We start from the raw sequence: 16,573 nt of genomic DNA, 5'->3' as shown, positions 1-16,573 counted from the left end.
ATGAAAATATTATGAAGATAATGTATTGTATTGTATCTTATTACAGGTCTCCTTCCAATGATAAAGCATTTCACTCGACATCAAAAAGATTAACGACCTCATGCTTTAGGGGGCAACTGTTATAGACATTTTTGGGCACTGCAACCCCAAGCATAAATGTCCATAAACCAAGGGCTCCTAAGTCCCTAAAGGTGTTGTTCCAACCCCTAAAAGAACAAGGTCAACTGATTACAGCATCTCCCAGAAGTTCTCCATGAAAAACTACTCAGAACTGGTCAAAACTGGACCATTTCACCTGCTCCATAGGCAAAGTGCGTTGCATCCCACCTAAATACACATAGTAGGTGCGTTGCATGTCAAAAATCCCTTCTATGGGGTGCGATGGGCGAGAAGGGACAAATGGCAGGGTCAATCCGCAAGGTGGAGAATCATGGAGTCTTCTAGAAACTTCTCCTGTGACACTTACCTCTCTGAATTCGACCAGGGATGAGTAAGAGAGCATCAATCTCCAAGTGGAATCAAGAACTATCAGAGGGGAGACACTAATCAAATCTCAAAAGCTGACTCACCTCCCTTGCAGACATCTATATATGGATCCCTCATCCCAGAGATCCAGAGGTTGGAATTTTGTATCTTGTAAGGAAGTGCTGTTGGTTTATTGGTGCAATATCATAGTGTTGGGTGATCTAAGCTTTTCATGACGTGAAGAAGGGCTTCTTGCTAAGAGGATGATGCTGGGTCAGAACAATTGGTTGTAATTCTCTTGGCTCTTTCTTGATTATCAATAAAGCTATTCAAGTTTTCCTCCATACACTTGTGTGATTGATGTTTTATGCATTTGTATGGTTAATATACATCTGATCCTATATTGCTTATGATAATAGATCTATGTTCTCGTATAGTGTTATGCTGCTTTGATTCTACAGGTACTCTGTGAAGCTGGGTACACAAGAAAGCAAGTAGCAAAGGACTATCAGAAGAGAGAGGAATCGAGCAAGGAACCAAGCGCAAGACAGAGGTTGGTCTCCTTTATTCTTCTCTCATCTATCTCTCATAAAGGAAAACGAAAGTAGTTTTAAGTTTGTTTGTTTCTAAGGTAGCTACCAGCCTTAGTGGGATTAGCAACTCTGCATGGACACTATTCCCGGTAACACCATGCCTCTAAATTAGAACATAAATTAAGGCCTATGACCATCCTTCAGCACATTAAACCTCTCTTTTTGCATTAGATAATTTATTTTTAACTTTAATATATTCATTAGGAAGGTTTATGAATAATTGAATATTTGTGCCTAATATTATTTATTTTTGTAGAATATTATGAGAATATTGGGAAGATTATGAAGAGTTGGAGGAGGAGATAATTTAGGGACTTGTTCCCTACTACTGGAGGATCAATACTAAATAATAAATCCACAAGATATTATGGAATTATGGCACAAATTGTGGAACTCCAATGATTGAGAAAACATAGGAATGTGTTCCACTAATCAAGGGACCAGATCCACTAATCAAGGGATTTTGGTGGGGAAAGCTTCCTCCATTCATGGGGAATGATTCCTAATAATTTTGTATAAATACCAAGTCGAATTTGCCTCTAGGGATAGATTTTCATTTAGTGTTATTGTGGAGAGAGCTTGTATTTTTGTAGCTCCATTGTATTTTCTTGCAGGGATGTAATTCTATTGATGAAAATAATGAAGATTGGTGTCCTGTTCAGTTTCTAAATCTTGTTCTGCTCCATAGGTCTCTGAGTTTCCTTGGGGTTGGCCATCCTAGGAGCCTCAGAGCCCTTTTGTATCATTTTCCTTCCTTATTTTCACTGCTTATTCACATGCATCTCTAGTTTTTATTTCTTTCTATTTCTGCATTTAGTATTAATGATTTCTTGTTGTAGGATTGAGTTAAATGGTCGATGTAAGTTCTTTTGTAGGATCACAAGCACTATTTCATCCTTGGAAAAGATTTGGAAGTTCATAGTAATCATTGAGCTGCTTGGATTAGTCTTCTTATTCCCAAATCTAGATTGCTGGACCTCCTTTTTAGCAAAGAACAATAAATTTCTGATATTTTTTTGAGCATGCTAACAAGCTTCAATCAAGTTGGTTCCACTTTCATTAGTTCACAAAAAAATTCTAGTTCATAAAAAAAATTACCCCATTGCATTTTCACTTTATTTGGTTAGGCATTTTTTAGATTTACTAGCTCACTAGTTCTCGGATTTCTAGATTTTCGACTAGTAATGTTTTTTTTTTTGCATGGTTTAATAGAGGTATTTTTGAGTGATTCCACTTGGAAAAGGGACCTAAGACATCCTAGTTAATAAAAAAAAATTTCCCATCCAATTTGGATTTGATTTTCTTGGTCATTAAACCCTCACCAATTTCATCATTTCATAAGGAAACTTCTCCAAGATTTTTGAGCAAATCCATCCATCTCCCAACTTTGGTTTTGAGTTTTTTGTGATCCTAGAAATTTTCTCACTCCATTCCATCCACCAACCACCTTCCCTAAGCCTTCCATCACCTCCAACACCCATCTTTTTCTCTCGGCTATATCCTGTAGGTTTTCAGGGGATCCTGTAGGTTTTTAGTACATCCTGTAGGTTTTCCTATAGTGGCTTGTTTTGAGGCTGAATTCAGGGAAAACCTCTAGAAAGCCACCCAAGATCATCCAAGGGTCTCCCAAACCTACCAAACATCTCCTAAACCTTCCATCCATACTCAAGCATCCCTAAGCCACCTGCGACATCACCAAAAGAGATTAGCTTGCATACTTGATTTTTCATGAAAAGAATAAAAACACAAAAACAGATTTATTTCAGTCCTTTACCTACACAATATTGATGTTTGACATTTTTAACTCCCATGATTAGGACAACAACATTTTTTTCATGTTAATTTAGCATTATTTCAAAGCATAGTTTCTTAGCAGTTAGTTAGAAAATTGTGTGTTTTAACATTTGATTTCAGTCTCTTTCCTTGTACTTTCTTTCTTGCAATAGGTTAAGGTTCCATTTCGAACATTTCATTTTCTGCAATTAGTTTAGGATTTGACTTCAGCACATGCACTCCATTACATCATGACAACAAAGGAATGACACATTTTATGCTGCACTTATAGTGCCGATACCTCTTAAGTTTGTACAAACCCCAGGTTGATAATTAAAGTCGGTAGCCTTGGGAGTTGCAGCATTCTTGTTGCAATACCAAGGCTCATCACCTATCACTCCCTTCGAGGTTGAAACCACCTAATAAGGCCCTTTATCAACCTCTCTTCTTGAGTAAGGAAACACATGTACCTTCTAAAGCCCATTTGGAAGGGCACGCTACTATGAAGTGTCCACTTTTCCCCCCGGTTTGCAAGCGTATCTACTCAATTGCACTAATGGATTGTTGTACTGGAAGGTGAGGAGACACATTTAATCTTATATAGGATTACAGGTGGGTCTTCATCTTGGGCTTGGCCTCTCTATACATGATCCAAAGCCTCCAGGGGGTCATGATGGCACTTGTAAGGTGAGCATTGAGAGCCATGGCCCTCCTCCACAATAGAGCATTGATTGCCATGCCACAGGATCCTTCACCACCATATTATGCTTTTTCGTGCCCCATCTATATAAAGATGATGATGCACTTGGATCACATTGCCCATCTGACCACATACTTGCACCAAACCCTTGGCAATTATTCTAGGGCCCAGATGGGGTGTTGTGTCATCTGGAGAGACATGGGAGGGCTTGTATCATCATTCTAGCCCTTATTAATGCAATATTAACATGTTTGATCTAGTTGGATACCCATGATACCATTTGATATGCCCCACAACCACTTGGGAGCACCACAAATGTTTTTCTTGGAAACCAAGGGGCCAACCCCTTGGTCACCATTTTGAGGGATCTCCTTTTCATCATGGCACTTGAAGGACTCATTTTGGCCCTCCAACGACCCTTTTGACTTTATTCTATAATTTTTGGCCCTATTGGATGAATTATCATTCACTTTTGAGCTATTTGGTGGGCTTGTCACAAAAAATTAGTGTTATTTGCACATTAAAATATCACTAGGGGCTTAATTAGTCCAAAATAGGATAAATTGAACCTTTTAGGACTTGTATAAATAAGAGAGAGATTCATTCTCTCACTATTTTCATCACTTGGATTTTGGATTTCTCTTGAAAAAGAACTCAGACCTGCAATTTGGACGAATTTTGGATGTTTTGTAATGCAGTTTGATGTATGGAAATTTTCGTTGTCTTTTCTTGGAGCTTCCTTTTTACATTGGTGATGGATGGATATATTTTCTTTGTCTAGTAAGCACATTTTTATGCTACATTTTACATTGGTATATGTCTAATGTATAGAATGATGTTTCAAGATCTTGAATGTTCCCTATGGTTATTGAAATTATTGCATGAATTACTCGATGATGAAGATGAATGAATGTTCCTAGAGGGTTATACTGCAATTACATCCTTGAAACCATTATGCATTGTGAACGAAGTGTAAATTTCTATTATATTATTGTCACTGCCTCATTAGGGTTAGCGAAAGTTTCATTATGACTCCTTGTTTGAGCGAAATTCCTAAAGTGAAGTAAATTCTGGCTCCACTTTCTCCAATGGATAGGAACTGTTCTAGAAATCCTTGGTGATCATATCAATTCAAAGAAACATCATTATTTTCACCTTCTTTTCTCTTCCTCATTCTTCATCCCTTCAAGAATAAGTATCCCCTCTAGGGCTTGGCGTGAATCCCTTAGGAGTGAGATCTTTTAAAACTAATATGGCAGACTTTTATGTTGGTGTTTCTTCTAAGTCTCTTCCAATCTTAGGGTCATTCTCATGGTTGGATTTCAATATATTCGATGCCCGACCTTCGTACCAAGAGGGAACCCTTGAAGTTTCCTTGACTTGGGGATTTCTTGAAGGTTTATGCTTAGCTACTTAATGAAGTACGTCATACAAGGCCTTTTCTCTTAAATATCTTGGCCTTGGATGAACCTATACTTTGGCACATACATCAACCCTAGGGCTCGTGTAGCTATCTATACAAGGGGTTTTTCATGGAAATCCTTTCTAGCTTCTCCAAAAGCTTACACCTTTATTGATCCTTTCCATTGAACGAGCCACTTTGCATCACTTCAATCTTATCTTAGGAATGTTTATCACAAGTGAGGGATACTGGGACTCCCCTCATTGGTGAAAATCCAAGAAGAGAAGGGCGCATCGAATTTGGTGACAATGGGCCTTTGTCCCATATTATTGGTGTGCCCTAGTAGTTGCCCCTTTAGGTTCCCCTTTAAGACCCATGCTAGTTTGTGTGGTAAGAGTGCCCAAGTGGCTAACCCATTTTCCATGAGTAATCGGGGCTAGCATGTGATTCTCTCGAATTATGGTGGTCAATTTCAATGGGTCAACTTCCAGGATACATAACATTCTCCTACTAGGTTCGAGTAAGGTGATTATTATGTTTTTAGAAAGGTATATATGTTGATTATGGAATATAGGTTCATATTAAGGTCAAGACCATAGAAAGTGGTAATTTAAGGCCTCAAAATGGATCCTAAAATTTTCCACCCAAAACTTTCAAAATTGGGACTGATAAAAATGAACCTACAAGTTGATTCCTCCAAATTTTCCACTCTAAAATAATCTAGATGGATGTCAAATAATATATTAATCCAATCTAGATAATACTTCCAAATTTTTGGAGGCTTTTTGTCATAAACCCAACCATGGCTTTTCTCTTGAAATGTAATGTAAATATTTTTACAAAAAGAAAATAATGGTTGATTCAAGGGACATAGATTCTAGATCCAAGGAGGTTGTTTGCTTGGGATATTCAAGGTTTCCTTGTTGTAGGAAATTTGAACTATTTTGACAACCATTAAAGGTTGGTTGATGTGTTTTTAATGGATTGATTTTTGAATTAAATTGGGCTGTAAGAGAAGTATGCAAGCCCATGCTACCTTGGAAAAAATTACAAGGCAGAAAGGACAAGTAATTTATGAAGCTTAGAGGCTATGCAGACAACAAAAGAAAAAGGAATAAAAGTTGACCTCTAAAGTAGTTTGAAGATCTAGAAGGCATTCGATCATCATTGAAAATTGAGATAATAAAGCAACAAAGGAGCCTGTCAGGGAAAGAATAAAATGCAGTGATATCAGTTTGGTTAGCAACATTGGTAGGAACAAGATCTCTCCTAGGTGAGGAACAATGGCCTCTCGATTCCTTGTATAGTCAAAGGGTGGAGATAGTCTTTCTATGGATTCCCTAGATGGATGGGATGGAGGGTTGTTCTTTGGATTCTTGAAAGGAGGACCTTTGGAACCTTTCTTACAGTTTGGTTTTATAGTGGATTATGGATTCCCTAAGGTGGGTGGGACCACTGTGTTTTATTTGAAGGGTGGAGACTTTCTTTGTTGGATTCCCTTGACATTCTTGGGTGGAGGAAACAAGCCTATAGAACCCCCATGTGTTCTTGGGTGGAGAAGGAGCCTCTAGAACCCCTGTGTGTTCTTGGGTGGAGGCAGCAAGCCTCTAGATTCCTAGTGAGTTTTGATTGGCTACCATTGGATAGTTGGAGGGTGGAGATTGTTGGCCTCAGGACTCCCTATACATTTGGTAATTGTTGAGTAGCTAGTGGGTGGAGGAAGGAGGCTTCTAGAGTCATTGTTTCAGTTGGTAGTAGACATTTTATTCCCTTGAGCAAGACCCCTCAGTATCTGGAATCTGGCTCGGGGTTACAGATGCAAGTGATGACTAGCTACAGTTGTCTATGGTTGGGTGGAGAGTCCTTGTCCCAGACTCAGTTTCCCATCCTTCTATTTTTAATTCAAAATAAGTCTCTATTCATGTTTCTTGCACCAATGGATGTATTTGTATATGTTTGACTATTAAGTTTAAGTCGTGTTGACTTCTTGAAATTTGCATAACATATAGTGATAATATGAAAAGAAAGAGACCCTATTAAATGGTTCTTATGATTGTGATTTTCTCTAAATGCTCTGAATGAAGGGAATCATATATTTATATATTAATATCAGTATTGTAGGCACTGAGTGTGTATAATTATGCAAGCAGTGTGAGTAAGCACTAGGGAGGGCATTTTAACCCTTGTTTTTTGATGAAAAAATCAACTTCATTTCTAAGTCGAAATAACAAGGGCATACATTGTTGTAGTATTCTTATGCCAAACTAGTCTTTCTGCAATTTTTTTACTCATTCATGATCACATATAAGTTTGTTATTGGGTTGTAAGAGCCCCATGTCATGTCGGATTTGGATGGTTCCCCTAACCAGATATAGAGGCTTAGTCTCTACAATGGCCATTGTAAAGGCTTGCGATGACATCTTCATCAGAATTGGGACTAGAGTGCACTGGCGTAACCCTCTTGTTGTTTTTCCCCCTTAGCAGAAGCCACTATGTAGCGGGGTGATGGGATCAGGATGACATGTCCCGGAGGTCCCACCTTGGAGGTGAAAAAGGAAACTGTTAAAGGGAGGCATCAAGGTGATGAGACCAAGATGACATGTCCCAGAGGTCCCACCTCGAAGGTACAAAAGAATAGTCAAAGGGAGGTGCCAGGGTGATGGGAATGGGATGACCTATCCCGTAGGTCCCACCTCAGAGGTACAAAAGGGAGCAAGCATGGAAGCGCCTGGAGGAAGTGCAACAAGAGGATGTGCTAGGCCAACACTGGGGAGGAGGCAAGAGAAATGGGCCCTAATTGTCATTATGCACCCATCAGTGGAACCTGCAAGTGGCTTTGGAAAATGGAAACTTCCTTCTCTGACACCCCCTGTAGTGGTTTTAGAAAGGGTGATGTAGGGCGTCATAATGAAAATAAGCCATTGATCTGGTAATCAAAGGTTTCGTCTTTCCACCCATTTCAATGGGTCACCCCCTCGTAAACACCATGCACTTTAATCTGTGAGAGTTGATTATGACAACTTGTGATCCAGGTGGATATTGGTGGCCACCTGCCAAGTCCACCTGGACCCCCACCATTGTCCTTCTCAACATTTTCAGTTTCCTTAATTGTAGCACAACTTACTATTTTTAGCAGTTTTTTGGGTCCTGAACTTCCGGAGCCGTTTTGAGGCCCTAAACGACGTTTTTTTGGGGAATCCGGGGGCAACATGGGTCCATGGAATGGACCAATGTTGCCCGTTCCAACAATGGTAGTGCTCGGATAGATCTTTCCAACGAGCTATTGTATGCGTCAAACGGAGATCATATGCCAAAGTTACGACCCCGGGAAATTGATGTACCAATTTACCCCAAACGGGGCCCACAATTTGGCGTTTCATCTCCTAGGGTTAGGTTTTGGAATGTTAAGGGTTTTTCATTGTTTCTCAACAATAAATAGGACTTCGAGCCTCATTGTAAGACAGTTCAGAGGCATGTAGCCACCACATCTCTTCTCAGAGATAAGCTACCATCGCCCTAGCTGGTTTATTTCCATTTCTGGTTGTAAGCATATTTCAGTATTTTCCATTAATGAAATGAAGTATTATTTCCGCTGCATCTTTGTGTATATGGTTATCTCTGTAATTTGTTGCGTTCCTGCTTAAATCCGGATCAGTGGTATCAGAGCGGTCTGCTTTTTCTCTGTTTTTCTTTGCATGTCCCCAACAAGGTCGGGATATAAGGAGTTAGGGCTTGAACTGGTTGAACCTTTGCAAGACCAGCCTTGCAAATCCCGACGGCCTCCCATGGCAGACGAGAAGAAAGACGAGGGGGCAGGAGATCCCATCAAAATTTTGCTCGAAGAAGCCCTCGAGCGACAACGGAACGCGATGATGGACAACTTTGCCCAGATCCTTCAGCGGCTACCCAGAAGCGACGCGTCGGATTCCAGCAGCTACTCTGGAAACGCCACACCCTTTAAGGTACAAGTTAATTTTGAAATCCCCATATTCGAGGGTCAGATAGACGCAGATGCCGTAGATAAATGGTTAAATCTGCTAGAGGGTTATTTTTCTATTCATGATTTTTCGAGTCGGGAAAAGATTGTTTTTGCTCTTGTCAAAGCAGCCCCCCACGTAAAGGACTGGTGGGAAACCTACTACGAGCAGAAGGATGAAAGTACTGGCTCACTATTTTCAGCCGCACCCACCTGGGATTCGTTCCGGGATGTCGTCAAGGAGCAGTACTACCCTGTTGGAAGCTATGAGGATGAATACATAAAGTGGACCACGCTGCGGCAGGGAAGGGACCAAGACGTGCCGGAGTTCACCAATCTTTTCCATACCCTTCGCACAAAGTTGGGTATCAAGGATTCGGAGCAACATTTGATACTCAAATACCGTGGCTGCCTGCACAAGTACATCCAGGAAGAAATACAATTCCTAAACATCCCCTCGCTCGGCGTAGCATACCGATATGCCGTCAAGGTCGAGCAGAAGTTGAAACAAAAGAAGCGAGATTTTGGATCTGCGAATCCAAAGCAGGGGAAAGGTGCCCCGAAACCACAGAACAAAGGACAAAGCCAAGGCGGGACAGCCCAGGACAACCAGCCGAAGCTGCAAGCAAAGAACAGCGCCGCGAAGCCGAGAAAGGACACTGGAAAATGGTGCGAGTTCCATAAGAGCTCCACTCACAACACAAGTGAGTGTCGGGCCAAGCAGTCACTGGTGGCTGAGCTAAAGGTTTCAAAATCAGATGCATGTTCCGACTCTGAGTCAGAACCCGATAAGGGGTATGAAAAAGGGAAGCAGATCATTGATGCGGATCCTAATGCCACTGTTGCTACCGCAAAGATCCAGAAAAATGAACCTGAAGATCCAGAGGAGGAGGAGCGTCTCTTCCACTCTCAGATGTAGGTAAAGGGCTCCCCGATACAGTTCATTGTTGATAGCGGGAGTCAAAAGAACCTCATTTCGGCAAAGGTCGTGAAGCGGTTGGGCTTACTGACCACAGCACATCCACAACCATACACCATTGGGTGGCTGCACCAAGGACGAGATCTTCGCGTGAGCCAGCAGTGTCGCCTTCCATACAACATCAAGCCCTTCACGGATGAGGTATTGTGTGACATTGCTCCCCTTGAAGTTTGTGATGTATTACTAGGACAACCATACTTGTGGAAGCGACATGCTGTGTATGAATCAAGACCCCGTGCTGTTATTATTACATTGGGAAATAAGTTGTTCAGGATACCAGAGGTAGCACCACCTGCCGCCATCTCTTTGATTACTGCAAAACAATGTAGTAAGATCATTTCCAAAACCAGGAAATTTGTTTTCCTGATGATACGCCCTCAAGGAAAGAAGAAGATAGTGGCCGCGGCCTCCAGACGGGGTCCCTCTGCACGACAACTACAGATGGACAAGATTGTGGAGGAGTACGAGGACATCTTCACCTCTCCGGCAGGAGTTCCTCTGCACTGTCAAGTCAAGCACTCCATCGATCTGACCCCAGGTGCGCCACTACCCAATGGACCAATTTATCGGCGCTCCGTTCTGGAGAACAATGAAATCAAGAGGCAGATTCAGGAGCTCCTGCAGAAAGGTCACATCCGTCCGAGTTCATCGCCCTGTGGGAGCCTGATCATGTTGGTACAGAAGAAGGATGGGACATGGAGACTCTGTATTGACTATCGGGCGCTGAACAAGATCACTGTCCGTAATAGGTACCTGATCCCGCGGATTGATGACCTCCTAGACCAACTAAAGGGGGCGAAATATTTCAGCAAGATCGATCTGAAGTCAGGATATCACCAGGTACCAATCGAACCCTCTGATGTGTGGAAGACTGCCTTCAAATCCAAGGAGGGCCTCTTCGAATGGTTGGTCATGCCTTTCGGATTGACGAATGCTCCTGCAACCTTTATGAGGCTAATGGATGACATCTTGCAGCCATTCACCAACTCCTTTGTAGTAGTATACTTGGATGACATTCTGATCTTCAGCCAGAGTTGGGAAGAGCACCTACACCACATCCGACAGGTTCTCCAAACACTGCGGCAACACAAGCTATGTGCCAATTTGGAGAAATGCACTTTTGGCATGACCCAGGTTCAGTATCTGGGATACATCATTGATGAATAGGGGGTGCATGTTGATCCAGCCAAGGTCCAAGTCATTCGGGATTGGCCCTCTCCAACCACTCTAACAGAGCTCCGCAGCTTTCTAGGTCTTGCCAACTTCTACCGCAGGTTTGTGTTGGGGTTTTCTCATATTTCTTGGCCCTTGAGTCAAGTCACCAAGGGAGGGGCAAAAGCAAGATTCTTTTGGTCTGAATCTCAACAGAAGGCATTCATGGAGTTGAAGGATCGCCTCTGCACGGCACCAGTGCTCGCGTTACTAGATTTACAACAACCATTTGAGGTCGAGACAGATGCCTCTGACTATGCTATTGGGGCAGTCCTTACTCAACATGGACATCGAGTGGCATATCACAGTGAAACACTTTCAGACACAGTCCGGAAGTACCCCACTTATGATAAAGAGATGTATTCCATTGTATAGGCCTGCCGACAATGGAAGCATTACATTTTGGGGAAGGAAACAGTCATCCACATAGACCACCGACCCCTGCAGTTCATATAGACCCAAGGGAAATTGCAAAACGATCGCCATCAGAAGTGGTCTACATACCTGCAACAGTTCCACTTGAATATCAAATATAAGAAGGGCAGCACCAATAATGTTGCAGATTGCCTCAGTCGACCATCGATCATGGCGTTAACCACCGTGCTCAACTCTTGTGGGCACGAGACTTCTGATTGGCCACTTCTCTACAAGAGCGACCCAGAATTCGGCCACACATACCAGACACTCTTGGAGGGTCGGCGTGTTGCAGATTTTCACCTCTAGGATGCCCTATTATGCCACCTCGGTCACCTTTGTGTTCCTTCAAGCGAGCGTGCCAAGATGATTTGGGAAGCACACTACAGTTGGGCTGCTGGGCACTTCGGGGTCGAGAAAACAGTGGCAGTACTGCAAAATTATTTCTATTGGCCGAATCTTCGACAGGATGTTGGGAAGTACATCAGATCATGTACTACCTGTGCCATTGCCAAACCGACCATTAAGAAGCACGGCCTCTATACCCCGTTGCCTACCCCTAGTCGACCTTGGGAATCCATCTCCATGGATTACATGTCAGGCCTTCCTTCCACCAAGCATGGAAATGACTGTGTTTTTGTGGTCGTCGACAGGTTCTCGAAGATGGCCATTATGATGGCCTGCAAGAAGAATATCACAGCAGAAGCCACTGCTAAACTCTTCTTTGAACGAGTGTGGGTGCACTTTGGGATCCTACAGTCTATCATCTCAGATCGGGACAGTCGGTTACTCAGCACATTTTGGTCCAGTCTCTGGTTAATGCTGGACACCAAACTCACGAAGTCCATAGCCTTCCATCCTCAAACTGATGGCCAGACAGAGGTTGTCAATAGGATGATCGTGCACATTCTGCGCATGTATAACTCAAAGCATCCACGCACATGGGACGAGAGCCTCCCCTCTGTTCAGCACAGCTACAACCGAGCTCTTCACAGCTCCACTGGCCATAGCCCTTTTCAGGTGGGTTTGGGATTCCAGCCACTATGCCCCATTGATGTGGCCATGCCACTTGCAGCTACTCACATGAATTCAGCTCATGTCCAGTCCGAAACAGATAAGGCCACCAACTTCATTGAGCACATCCAACATATTCGCCAGCAGGTCCATGACATTCTTGAGAAATCAAATGCCAAGTACAAGCAGCGACATGATCAGCATCGGGTGCCACACAAGTTTCAGGTGGGCGACAAAGTCTGGTTGCATTTGCAAAAGGAACGCCTTACTGGAGCCTATCGGAAATTAAGACCACTCCGATATGGTCCTTACACCATTACCAAGGCTATGGGAGACAATGCATTTGAGCTCAGCATTCCCCCATTCCTTGGCCTGCACCCAGTGTTCAATGTGGACCGCCTTCGGCCATACTTTCTGCCATTGCTAGACACATCCGACATTGCAGAACAGCTCAAACCCACAGAATTAAATCCAGATTGCATGGAACAAGCTACAACTGATTGGATCATGGACACACAGATCAAGAACACTCGCTAACAGAATATCCAACTGTATCGAGTTGTCAAAGCAGGCCAACTCCTTCAACAGGGCAAGTGGCTCACCAGGGAACAAGTTCAGCAAAAGTTTCCTCATCTCATGGATGAGCTCAACGCAATGGGGACCATTGCTTCCTAAGGGGGGAGGAATGATCCAGGTGGATATTGGTGGCCACCTGGACCCCCACCATTGTCCTTCTCAGCATTTTCAGTTTCCTTAATTGTAGCACAACTTACTATTTTTAGCAGTTTTTTGGGTCCTGAACTTCCGGAGCCGTTTTGAGGCCCTAAACGACGTTTTTTGGGGAATCCGGGGCAACATGGGTCCCACCTTGAAGGTACAAAAGAGTAGTCAAAGGGAGGTGCCAGGGTGATGGGAATGGGATGACCTGTCCTGTAGGTCCCACCCCAGAGGTACAAAAGGGAGCAAGCATGGAAGCGCCTGGAGGAAGTGCAACAAGAGGATGTGCTAGGCCAACACTGGGGAGGAGGCAAGAGAAATGGGCCCTAATTGTCATTATGCACCCATCAGTGGAACCTGCAAGTGGCTTTGGAAAATGGAAACTTCCTTCTCTGACACCCCCTGTAGTGGTTTTAGAAAGGGTGATGTAGGGCGTCATAATGAAAATAAGCCATTGATCTGGTAATCAAAGGTTTCGTCTTTCCACCCATGTCAATGGGTCACCCCCTCGTAAACACCATGCACTTTAATCTGTGAGAGTTGATTATGACCACTTGTGATCCAGGTGGATATTGGTGGCCACCTGCCAAGTCCACCTGGACCCCCACCATTGTCCTTCTCAGCATTTTCAGTTTCCTTAATTGTAGCACAACTTACTATTTTTAGCAGTTTTTTGGGTCCTGAACTTCCAGAGCCATTTTGAGGCCCTAAACGACGTTTTTTTGGGGAATCCGGGGAATGGACCAATGTTGCCCGTTCCAACAATGGTAGTGCTCGGATAGATCTTTCTAACGAGCTATTGTATGCGTCAAACGGAGATCATATGCCAAAGTTACGACCACGGGAAATTGATGTACCAATTTACCCCAAACGGGGCCCACAGTTTGGCGCTTCATCTCCTAGGGTTAGTGTCACACGGAAAGAGTTGATAGTGCGGACACAACCAACCTCCCTAGAAGCCTAAGACTTTCTAGTGACAAACAAGACAAATAGGAGCAATCCTTCTCTAAATATGCATTTATACTATGAGAAATCAAGTGTTTTAGATCTTACCTGTAACCCAACGCTGTTGTAGTAGTCCAGCTTCGTTGATCCGGATGAGTTCCTCCTTCTCTTCGAAACCTGCATTTACTAACAATCAAACGATTAAATAGCACCTGAATATCACATAAAATAAAACACATTTAACATATAGACCAAGGAGTATATGAAACAACTCATAAATAACAAATTGTTGAGAAGAATGGACTTATTTGTATTAAAAGGTAACAAAAGAAACCATTACAACCTGAGCCTTGGTGTTGTGCAAGTTGCTCCCAGGGTCCACAAGAGTCCTCCTTTACTCTGATCAGCTCACCCACTTCCAAATACAACAAGTAAAGATGGTAATCTCTCCTCACAAGCTTATACAAGGAAGTCCTAATTCCAGCAGCATCTACCCTTAGGAATGTTCAGCTTTCAACCTCCCCTCCTTCTGGCCCAATGCCTGTATTTATAGTGCTCTAGAGGAAGTTAATCAGGTCCACCATCAATGGGATAAGCCCCTCTTTGGGTGGGTTAGCTCCCCTCTTGATGGGATAAGTTCCTCTTCTATAGGGATACATGAACCATCTGGAGGTGCTTCATACACGTCAAACAAGCTTCTAGAATGCTCTAGAAATGACCACAAGTAACTTTTTAAAGATGAAACTCGCGCCTTTTGACCTTTATAGGGGTACGCACCCACCCCTTTACATACAGAGCGTACAAGTACGCAGGTATTGTGAACTTGGGTTGCGTACACGCAGGTAAGGCTGAGAGAAACTGCGTACCCAGAGATAATTGACTTTAAATGACTTTTCTCTCTTTCTTTGAGTTTGACATGGAAAGCAGAGGCATGAGATTTGCCAAGGAGGATAGTATGACAGTGGATGGAGCCATACTAACTGCAAATAGTCATGGTGACATTTTTTAGTGTAACAGATTGCCCCCTAAAGTGCAAAGCCTGTAGTAGATTAGGGTTTTATATGATCTAGGAAGGGTGAAGTACTTTATCATTTCAAGGAGTATCTTGCGGAGAGCCTGGTCAGAACCTGCAAATATTCAACACAAAATACATATATAAGATGATATCATCGCTGAGGTAGGCATTCCCATACTCAGATTGAAAACTTTAACTAACAATCTAACTACTGCTCTGATACAGGAATGATTCTGCAGTACATCACAATTATAGACTTTTGTAGACACAATATGGACGCAGCCATTTGTTTATGATTAGTCTACTATATAATGAATACAAAACTCCTCGCAGCCTGGATGGTGGAAACTAGATCCAGGGTCTTCATTTCTACTTCCCGAATTGGTACGATTCTATCCATGTGAATAAATGAGTCGATGTCGAACATGGTAGAAACCACTTGATTACCAGTCGATGATGTCAACTGTTAACAAGTGTGAGAGAGACCACCAGTGATGTCAATGGTTCTCAAAGTACCCAGTACAATCCATGAAATGTGAATGAATGAGTTGATGTCGAACATGTCACGGAATCCTTTGATCGAAAGTCAATGATGTAAACTATCGTCAAAGGCAAGAAACCTGCCATTGATGCATGCAGACCTCAAGGTACTGACGATCTCTAAGTCATCTTTCTAGATAATGTGCTGATGTCGATAGAAAGCGACCCGTTGCAGGCAAGCCCACAACACGAAATCATTGTTCAAGTTGAAGAAATGTTGCTGTAAGGACTGACTCAGGGATGGTCAAAATGGATGACAAGTATTTTGCATATGAATGGTTTATTTGCAGAGACCTCTTGAACACATAACGACACGATAGATGGCTTGGTGACGATTGACCCAAAGTTAATACCCAGAAACGGTTGAAGTCTTTCAAAGTGGTTTGATCAACTTTAAGGCAAAGGATTTCCCAACCCAGGTGAATGAAAAGTGTCGTGTTCAAGAGCGGTGACAAGGTTCTTCTGTAACAAAGGATAACAAATAGGTTCATTCTTCTCTCTTTTCCCCCACCATTTCTGGCAAGTACCTCTTTATTTTTTACAAGCTTGAGGAGGATAACATATGCTTGATTATAAGCTCATCCTTCGGATGAGTCCAACTTAGTTTAGATTCAGACCCTAAGAAGGAGTGGTCCGTTCCTGTTTGTAATCGAACAGGTCCTTTACTGTGAAATTTTAACGAGTCCAGTATAGGAGAAACTCGGCATTTTTCAATTTTAGAGAGTCTGAAAAAACTAAAGAAGACTCCAAGGTGAACTTTTTCATAAATTTGTGTCTCCCAAGCCCGAAAAAGTATAAAATAATACCTGAGAGAACCGCTTGATCTTG

Source organism: Pinus tabuliformis, chromosome 7, assembly GCF_031772625.1.
Source record: "Pinus tabuliformis cultivar Carrire ecotype Pingquan chromosome 7, CPIR1, whole genome shotgun sequence".
Taxonomy (NCBI): Eukaryota; Viridiplantae; Streptophyta; class Pinopsida; order Pinales; family Pinaceae; genus Pinus; species Pinus tabuliformis.
This window is presented reverse-complemented; position numbering follows the sequence as displayed.